This window comes from Diadema antillarum, unplaced genomic scaffold (assembly GCF_040938485.1).
Source record: "Diadema antillarum isolate AM-2024a unplaced genomic scaffold, OU_Dant_1.0 seq00001948_RagTag, whole genome shotgun sequence".
Classification (NCBI taxonomy): Eukaryota; Metazoa; Echinodermata; class Echinoidea; order Diadematoida; family Diadematidae; genus Diadema; species Diadema antillarum.
This window is the reverse complement of record NW_027272608.1, coordinates 428,053-439,283: the sequence shown is the minus strand read 5'-3', so window position 1 is coordinate 439,283 and position 11,231 is coordinate 428,053.

The window sequence follows — 11,231 nt, the reverse complement described above, 5'->3', positions numbered from 1 at the left end:
GCAAGGCCTCTTTAAACTTGCTTGGTTCTTTCTCAGTATCAGACATTATGGAAAATTGAAATTAATTAAACAAAAAATGGCTAAACAATGAGAAGGGGTAGTGTATGGGGCTTGTAGGGCACATCCTTTCCCTCAGGCAGAGAGTGTGCCTTCAGCGTGGGGTTGCAGTAGATTGGGTCCACTACCAGCTGAAGGGGGGGGGGGCGAATGTTAAGGAGCAGACTCATCTGTATTGGGGTGTATGAGAGCAGCCACAGGAACAATTTTTGTGCATCTTATCTGACCGATGTCATAATAAGCTCTCAGATAATGAGAGGGTAAAAATTTCTCCCCAGTACAGGCTCACTATCAAGTTTGATGTGATCTCAAGTGATTATTAAACAAAGGATCACCTGTTCCTTCTGGCTTCAGACATTCCGGAGACATGAGTGTAGGGGTACTGTCAGTACCTTATCAGTAATAGGATACTTTGTATGAACTTTGGGGTATAGTTGAAACACTTGAGTTTCTCTTCCATGCATTATTCCATTGCTACAGCCCATGTACATGTACTAGACTATAATAATAGGGCAACAGGGTAAAATTGTTACACATGAAACATATAGTTAATCCATAGATTCCTTAATAACTCAATATTACATTCGTACATATAATCTCTTCCTATTCATTTGCAGGGATTCTGAAATTGTAAAACAGTCAAAAGACAGGGGTTAATATCTGAATAAATAAGTGCTATACCTTAGTTCTCCATACGGTCTTTAGGCTTTGTTGTATAAAGCATATCTGTGCATCAAAAATGTTGATATCTAATACTCCTGTTTTTTGCTTTCTGGAGATTGTATCAAGTGTTGGAAGAATTTTTGTGTTTGAATTTCAAAAGTGAGTGTGCCTGGTGATATGCCCTCAGTCAAACTAAACATGTGGGACTACACAGTATGTGAAAAGCGTCTGCGATAAATGCTTCATGCACATATTTATGCCCAAATTTCTCATGGTTGCATCCTAATTCGGAGCAGATTTCTGACACCAACTTTTCCTTCGTTCCTCTGTTGTGGTATTCGTGTAGGGACACATCGTATAAGGAAGGCCTTTTCCCTCCAAAGGTTGATTAGGTACATGCTCTGCAGCCTCGGTCAAACTAAAAATCTCAGTCGTTTTTGCAGATACCCTGCAATAAATTTTGAATGTGTTCAAAAGCCCATGATGGGAGGCGATCGTATGCAATGATTGAAAAATCGTCAAATGTAACTGCTTTGATTTTCCCCTTGTCCCCCAATACTTCTACCAAAAAAACCTGTCACATCGTGATACAGCACTACCTTCATCCAAGAGAGCACAGATCTCTACTTCCCTTTCGTTATACTGGATTCTTACCGATAGGACTCTGAGAATGATCTGCACCTTGCCCTGGACTGCACTGGATGAAGCCTGGTTCTCTCCTGGAGGGGATTGAGCGGGTGCAGTCATCGTCATGCTCGGCAAGTGAATGAGTGGGTGGTGTCTCTTCTTCCATCCATTTGTGTTGCGCATTGAATTCTGCTTGCAATCTTTCTTGAGGTGCAAACTGTCCTAGCAGTTGGAAGGCAGTTCCTTGGGGCCAATCATGCGAATCTGCTCTTTAGGTGCCTTCTTCACGAATGTCTTGCACTTTACACAATGATGTGCCCCATCGCGCAGTGCAGTATAGACCGATTCGGGTTCGTTGAGGGCAGCAGACAATTTGTGGCACTGGGCGCAGCCATTAGCTCATTTTGAGGTGTCTTAGCCGACCCCCCCTCCTCTCCCCCACCCCCAGGCAACATGTTTATCGCGCACTTGTAACAAAGGTTCGCGCACTCAGTATGACACGCCCATTGACTAAAACAACCACGCATCAGTTTTTCATTCCGCGTGCGGAAGGGGGTGGGGAGAGGGGAGGGGGGTTGGCTAAGACACCGCGTTAATGGCGCTGCCCATGCCGAAAATACACATAGCGCGTCACAGAATCGGTCAATACTGTCTGTTGGGGTGGGGGGGGGGGGTTGACTCTCCATGTTTCAACATTGAAGACAGTGCGTCGGTTTCCCCGTTGGAGCTTAAAGGGATCATATAGTTCTGGTTGAGACCTAATTTCAGGCTTCTAACAATTTTTGGTGAGATAATGAGAAACCCCCTTGAAATATGAAAGAGCATGTAATTCCATGAGGAATTCAATGTTTATTTGATGAAAATTGGTTTTGAAATGGCTGAGATATCCAAAACAGGGCGATTCTAATAAAGTGTGGAACCCACACTTTATTACGATTGCTTTGTTTTACTTTGTTTTTGGATGTTTCAGTCATTCCAAACCCGAGTTTCTTCAAATAAACTGTGAATTCCTCTTAAAATGGTATGCTCTGTACTATTTCATAAGTATTTTCTTGGTATTTTGCAAAAACTTTAAAGCCCAATTCTCATTTCCACCAATACCGTACCATCCCTTTCAGTGGCAAGGGCCTCCCTACATTCCTTTTGAAGACATTACTACCAAGCTTGGCAGCAGATTCAACAAAATAAGTCATGTGGGAGAAGTTTGATGTAATGGCTGCCTTCAACGAGTCATGGGCTGTACTTGCCCACTTCGACTGCAGCGGTAAAAAATGTTGAATCTTTAGTAGTCTCCGTGGTGCTCATATCTGCTGTATACCCCTATCTGCGCCATCGTCATCTGGCACTGCCTCATATCTCTCGTGAAATCCCACAATGCCTGGCTGTCACTGGTCATTTGTGGCGATCGATTGTTCACCCTCTCAATATGTGCTCTTGTTACCACATGGCTCAGTCCAAATTCGCTCTGAAGAATGGCTGTGGCATTCCCTGAAATAGGGTCTAACAATTTAATTATGTTAAATTCAATTCAATTTCAATTCATTTTCACAAACCATTCACATGTTACACCTGACACAGTTCTCAATTTCCTCCTTTGCCTTCTTACTGCAGTACAGGATCTTAGTATGCATCATGAACTCTATCTGCTGTGTAGTGTCAAACATACTGATGAAATTCCGATACTTAACTGGGTTTCCAGCAAAAATCTTTATATCTGGTTTTGGCAAACTGATCGCCATCGCTATCATGGTAGCCATCTATGTTTTACCATCAGCAGCTTGACATACACTGTTCATATTAGCCTGCACACTTTGCTGGTTACTACACCACTCATCCACTCTGTCAGTGATATTGACTGTGTGTTGAGGTGTTACAAACATGATTGCAGCCTGGTGCTTCTCACCTATCTCTCCCTCTACTTTCTGCCAAATGGCAGCCTCCAATTCGGCATTGTTTCATTTGTGGTCAACTTTCAACAATGCCAAATGGCAGCCTCCAATTCGGCATTGTTTCATTTGTGGTCAACTTTCAACATTTCTAGCTTTTCGCTAAGTTCAAGCTGCTCTCTCTTTGGCCTTTTATTATTAAAAAATATTATTCTATTCTGCATTTCAGACATGTGCACATGTTCATGGGTAAACACAAAGTACAGTATGTCCCAATTAAAATTACAACGCGGCCCTCTCGGGGAATCAATCTAAATACAAATTCAGGGTATGAAACTATTACTCATTGCCCACATCTTACAGAAAACCCCATTTGGTTTGCTTCAGTGGTCAAAGAGAAATACGGAATTTTGTAGAGGATGTCGGAAATATCTTCTGTCCAAAATTCTGTCTATTATTCACACACAAGAGCATTGAATTGCTAAAATTGGAAGAATCAGACTAATGACATGCTTTACAACAATCCACATTTCTCTGTGACCGCTTAACCAAAGTGAATGTGGTTTTCTGCAAAATAGAGCTAAGATATTATATTTTAAGACCCTGCAGTAGCACTTTCATAGACAGGTTGATCGTATTAGGTGTTATCAATTCGAAAATAGGATTGTAATTTTTGGGGCGACTTACTGCAGTATGTCCCCAAAATAATTACAAAAAGATTTTCGCATTGATAATGCTCAATATGATTTAATTTTTTAAATGCTACTTCAGGGTCTTAAAATATAACATTTTAGCTCTATTTTGCAGAAATCCCCATTCGATTTGGTTAAGCGGTCACAGAGAAATGTGAATTGTTGTAAAACATGTCATGAATCGGATTCTTCCGAGTTTAGCATTTCGATGATCTTGTGTGTGAACAATAGACAGAACTTGGACAGAAGAGATTCCCGACATCCTCTACAAAATTCCTTATTTCTCTTTGACCACTGAAGCAAATCGATTGGGGTTTTCTGTAAGATGTGGGCAATGAGTTATAGTTTCATACCATAAATTTGTATTTAGATTGATTCACCAGTTTTAAAGATATCATTGCGGAGGGCCCCGTTGTAATTTTTTTTGGGACATACTGTACATTCAATTCAGCTTAACAAAAATAAGATAAATTATAACACAGAGACAAAGCACAAAAGAGAGAGAGAAAAAAAAACCTAGATTGTGGCATAAAAAAACAGGGCTGCCAGGGGCCAGAGAAGGTAAACTTAATTACCATGACCCGCTGGTCGTCTATCCCACACCCACACCTTTATTCTTTGAGCAACTGTCCCTCCCTTTCTCCCGCAATGTGCTCCCTGATTTTGACCTCGTGCAACCTTGCACTTTGACGTTGCACTTTTTTGCGAAGACCTAGATGTTGTTGAGTGATCCTCTTTACCACCTGACCTAATTACTTAATTGTCACCAGCACCGGTCCCAGGTACAGCTCCTAATCCAGGGCTTCTGCAATGATGTCTGCATCACCCACAGGTCGGGCTGCAGCAGCAGCATTGCCCTTAGTAACTTTGAGGTCATGATTTTTCCGCGGCGGCGGGGGTATAATGCTGACTGGTTCCTGTGTTGACTAGGAAGTATGTGCCTTGTTTGCAGTTCATGATGAAGATTAGGTGACTGTTTTCGTTGCACTCACCAAGTATACTCGTCGCCACTAGTTCCCAGCAGGAGCATTTCCCTTTCATGACTCAAGGCATTCCTCCTCCTGTCTCCTCCAATCTCTGTCACCAAGCCGCCTCTCAATGTCTTCTCCATCATCAAACCGAACGACAGCGTCTTCTTCCTCCTGCATGTGTACCTCGCCTTCACCTTCAGCTGCAGCCACGGCTGCATCCGCACCTTCAACTTCAAGGTCAGGCTCAAACCTGTAGGGCCTGATTTTTTTTTTTTTTTTTTTGAATCTGCACGTGGACTAGGCAAAACAGCAGGAATTTGGTCACAAAATTCTGCATGTTCAGAATCTGAACTTGAGGAGTCTACCCTCTCTTATCATCCTCCGATGACGATGACACAGATGCATCACGGTAATGGGTGATATGGTGTGCACGTCGAGATTCGCAGCAACGATAATACGATGAATGCGGCGACGATCGATATCGTTGACACTCAGACTTGTGATCTTTATCATAGTGGAGATGGTGTGATGATCACGACTTTGAGTGTGGTCGAGATCTGCGACTGTGCGAAGACGAGTGCGACACACGGTGAGAGTTATGGTCTTCTTGGCGGTGATAAGATGATCGCGATGGCGATGATGAGTGTGAAGACTCGCGGTGTTCACGACGTTCCGTATAGCGGTATGATGATCGCGATAAGCGCGACAATCAAGGGTGGTTCGATAAGCCTGATTCACGGCTGGATCTTGTGGAAGATCGCGAAGAGGGATGGTCAAAACGACGATCGTGGGACAGTGACGAGGGCTTAGCACGTGGTCGCTAGTGTACTGTTTTTAGCGGTGTGCTGAGTGGTGCATATATCGATTGGGAGTATGTATACAAGTATATACTCTACACAGAGACTACAAAGAGATGAACTTCACTCAGAGAGAGTTGGGAGGATAAGTGAGATTTTATTATTGAAATTGGGTGTATATACTGTAAAAGTGGATATTTTCGCGCGACTAATTTTTCACGCTTGGCCGGGTGAGAAGAGTTTCGCGTGTTTTTAATTCCGTGGAATCAAGACATCACGCACAGGAACACATGGCAAGCAAAAATATTCGCGTGCTTTTATTTTCGCGCTAGTTACTGGTTGCGCGAAATGCGCGAAAATTTCCACTTTTACAGTACACAGTCTGCAGTAGGAGCTCATTTAACAAGTTTATTTGGGTTTGTTTATCAATCAGGTGGGGACAGTTAGTCTGTGTGGTCAGCTGAGAAAGGAAAGAGAGGATTGTGTTATCAGTAGAAGTTAGTAGTTACGTTCAGATGACAAGCCCTAACCTCGAGGTTAGGAAACCTTGAGGTTAAGCTCTTGCCCCTAACTTCGACTTGCGTCCATATGACAAATCTTAACGTTGAGGTTACGAAACCTCGAGGTTAAATTCCTGCCCCTCTGAGTGCGTTGATTTTTGTGTCCACATGGTGCTTAACTACAAGTGGGGACCCCCACCCCACGGCTCGTGGTTAGAGCACTAACCATAAGATTTCTTGTGGCTCTTAACATCGAGCTAACCTCGAGGTAAGCTAATTAGAGTGCATCTTCACGGTCCCTAACTACAAGCTTAACCTTGAGGTTAAGGTTTGTCGATTGAACGTAACTAGTGACGGGGAAAGCCTGGTGGTCTTATAAGAACTTAGTTTCTGGTTTTGTCACAGCACATGATCTTGCCAGCCGTTCTGTTCAATTCAATTCAAACAACAACAACAACAAAACAAAACTATTGTTTCATCTGCACAAATTCTTGTTTGTTTAGGCCCAAAATTGATATGTAATATTGAGAGGAACTTCAATTTTCCGTAGGTTAACATTTAAAGTTAGTTGGGACGGGCTGATTGATCTTGTTATGAAAGCAGATTCTTAGTGTTTCTGCTCTCAACTATAATAGGATTCCCCTGTATTTGCTTTGAGTATGACACAATTGATCTCTTCTATTTGTAAAGAGATCTGAATTTATATAGGAGACATTCTGTAAAGACGAGCAAAATTTCCATTATCATTGATGTTATGGATATTCCATTTTGTGTGCTGGTATTTATCAAAAAGAACCAAAATGTTAAGCTAATTCTATCATAGCATTTTGCCTCTCTAAATGTATATCAATATTCTGCTGTCCAGCACAAACTCCCTTTTTTTCTTTTGGTTACATACTGAGTACATATATTGCTAACTACAAGAATATGTTGCTGTATCGCCTTGTTTTTATGACCCATCTGTATTTTTGCCCTTCGTTTCCCTTCTATGTATGGGGTATACTTTACATATATGCAGACATGTGAGATGACATTTCTATCATTTGTTTGTTTGTTTGTTTGTTTATTTGTTTGTTTGTTTTTTGGTCCATGTCAAAGTTGTATACATTTTTTTTTTCCTCTGGGGGACCCATCCAATCTTCTGTTGGTTCAGAGCAATAGAGCCAAAATAGAGAGTTGGTAAATCAAGATGGTGAAATGATATCAGATAGTCAGTAAAAAAAGCAAAATAGAAAGGCAGTGGCCATGTAAATGTCATTCCGTGTGAAATTTGCGTGGGCTTCCCAAAATAACAGCATGGTTTTGTGTTGTTCGTGTGAGCTATGTATTTCTCCCTTTACATTGTATCATTGGAAAAATACAACATGCATTTTAAAGACTACTGTAAAAGTGGATATTTTCGTGCGACCAATTTTTTGCGCTTGGCCGGGTGAGAAGAGTTTCGCGTGTTTTTAATTCCGCGGAATCAAGACACCAAGTACAGGAACATACAGCAAGCAAGAATATTCGCGTGCTTTTATTTTAGCGCTAGTTTCTGGTTGCGCGAAATGCGCGAAAATTTCAACACTGTGAATATTTCCACTTTTACAGTATTTACAATGTGTTGAACATGGATGTTACTACACATTGTTGCAATTAAGAATGTATGTTTCATGCAAATGAATGAAGACCAAGACTTTTTTTCTTGTAGAAAATGAAACAAAGCAACTCTTCAGACCATAGTATTTAGTCATATAAATATAATAGTTATATTCATGTTGCCACAGGATGCCATTTGAAGAAAAAAAATATTCCTTACATTTAAATGACTGAACTCTTGTGATTTGCTGTTTTTTTTTAAAAACTGATATTCTATTCTGCCGTATAACATCTCCTGTTGGTTATACATGTATTTTCCTTTCAAATGATACCTCCTTTCACCCTGAATTTGTACAATGAAATAATTTAATGCAAGAATGTTATTTCTATGTGAAGAGAAATGACAGATTAACTTGTGCCAGAAAGTATTAATAGCTTGTTTTGTGCCATTTTTCAATATAGAGTGAATATATTTTACATTGTTCTGAATTTCTTAATGACTGTCATAATTTCTGTCATGAGCAATTTATGTATGATTAAATTGGAAATTGTCAAAATATCTGTGAAGTGCAGTCTTATTCCATTTCTTAGAAAGTGTTGGATGCATGCGTGAGGTTTGTTTCAATATACACACAAATTGTGTTCATCATTCTTTCAGCCCATATGAGCTAGGAGACAATCATCACACACACAAGCAGTTATAACTGAACTCCAGTAGGTATTAAGGGTGAAAAAGTGCCCTTTACAATAGTGTACCTGTGTGTGTGTGTGTGTGTGTGTGTGTGTGTGTGTGTGTGTGTGTGTGTGTGTGTGCATGTACATGTATGTATGTATATATATATATATATATATATATATATATATATATATATATGTGTGTATATATATACATATCTGTATGTATATAGTAGTTTCATATTTTCTCTTTTTTATTATAACTACGGTGATATCTGGGGTTTTCTTTTTCTCTTTTGTTTTTAAGTGTGGTTGTGTTTAAGTAGTAAAATAGTAAAATTGCAATGGGTAAGGGTGGAAAGGAAAGGATGGGAAATTATGTAGCTATAGGTGGAGTGGGGTTTGCTTTTATTTATTTATTCATTTTTTGGTAATTTATAGTAAAATGGTATATTATATGGTTGGGAAGGGTAGTGAGATTAGCTGGGGGATGGGTTTTATTTAGATGTGATATACTTCCATTTTTTTTTTGGTCATTGCTGTACTATTGCCATTTTATTTGTTATGTTGATATCTGAAAATGTATTATTATATCACTTTTCTTTAAAAAAATTATCTTATGGTTGTACAGTAATACCAAAGAGAATTGATGTACTTTGAATTATTTGCTTGGAAGTAAATAAATATCATATGAAAAAAATATATATAAATATATATGTGTGTGTTTCTTTTATGTTTGTGGGTTTGGGTTGAATCAGGTTGGGTTGAGTGGGACTGGGATTTGTTTTTGAGGAGAGTACAATGAAAAATTGTGGCAAAAATTATGATGTATGAGAAATCACTTAGGAAATTATGATAAAATCTGTTTCAGTTAGAGGTTGCTTATAGGGCTTTCATAAAATGTTTTATTCTTGTGTTGCAAATGTACTTTGTTTTTGCATATATACTCTCTTAAAAGTGAAAGATGAGATATATGTTTACACAGTAAGGGGAAATATGGATTCATTTGTTTATACAGTATTATCAAGAGGAATATAACTCATATTTATGATTTTTTTTTGTATTGTTCAGTTCATTTACCTATTATTGTCATCTTTAAAGAGAGAGAGAGAGAGATTATGGCATTGAATACATTGTACTGCAAAATGATGTTAATTTTGTCTTCAAACGTATTTGAGGTTTTATTTTGTATCCAGAACGGCTTTGAGAATGAAATTGATAAAGATCAAGGACAAACAAAAGTGAATGGGCACAACACGTTTCCATAGAAATCTCGGAATTGGTGAAATACTCCATTTCAAAAACAGTTGCTTGTAGTTGGTTGTGATATTGATGAAACCAGCACATCAGCCCAGTGGAGGTAAAAGACATTTCTGTATAGATGACATTTCTTTGTAGAATTATATTGATGATCAAGGAAAACAAATGGAAATGTGGGGTCACTGAAACAAAACAAAGAAATCATGGAAATGCCAGTAAACATATCACATTTGAAGCCCTTTACTTTTTATTGACATGTAAAAATTTGTTAAAAGAACAATCACAAACTAATGTCCATTAATCACTGTGCTACTTCTAACATTTAGATTATTTTTAAAGTCATGGCTTCCTTTTTTTTTAGTCAATTAATAATTGACTGTGTGAACTATATAGGCCTATTACAGACAAATGCACTATGCACTGAAATAAATCACTTTATATATCCGTCATTATCCCCCATTAATGGATGTGGGTGAATCATCAAGTTGAATCATTTATTAACTGACAATGTCTTAGATCCGATGTTATAGTTATTCCTTAATCACTATTAATAATTATTCACAATATTTATATAGCGCACTATCACGTGAAATGTCTCTAAGTGCTAGGGGAAAAAAATTCACTCGGCCTGAACATGTGACTCAATGACATCATATCCTATTTCTATGCAAGACTGAAGTGAAAGTCTAATCCATGCATTTGATATAGGCATAATCATGGATGATATATTACAATGTCAAATTCATGTGTGTGTGTATGTGTGTGTGTGTGTGTGTGTGTTTTCATTGCAAAAAGCTCTGATTTTTTTTAAAGTTGTGTATGTAGGTGTGTGTGTTCTTTCAGTAGGACCAATTTCTCAGTTATCTTTGCCTACATGTAGGATACATAGAATTTAGAACACAATAAAAAATATTTTGATTAACTGCAGACAATCACTGCAAACAATAATTAAACACATACACACAAACACACACATGTATGTATACAGTGTATATATATATATATATATACATATATATATATATATATATATATATATATATATATATATATATATATATATATATATATATATATATATATGCATATAGACAGAGAGGGGGATAGAGAACCGGAGCATGCGCTGGAATGTACAGAGAAATAATAAGTATGATATCTGTTTGACCCTATGCTTTATGAAGAGAGATCAATATGAAGATAACTTTGAAATGAAATTTACAATTTTGAAAATTAATCTATCCAGATAGTCCTACTTTCAAAGAATATGACTCAGAAGAAAAATGTATACATATGTATATACATGTATAAACAAACTAGCAAGTAGGTATCAGGTCCCTGATAATTGGACATTGATATTACAGAGCTAACATAGTTACAATTGCTCTTTATATAGTTGTCTGCACAAGTACATGCTCTCGCGTTTCTGATTTCAATCACCCCTCATTCTAGACAAAATCTCAATCAAAGTTACTCAGTAGCTGCCAAAGCTGATTCACTGTATGATCTTCAAGTGGTTATTTCAACC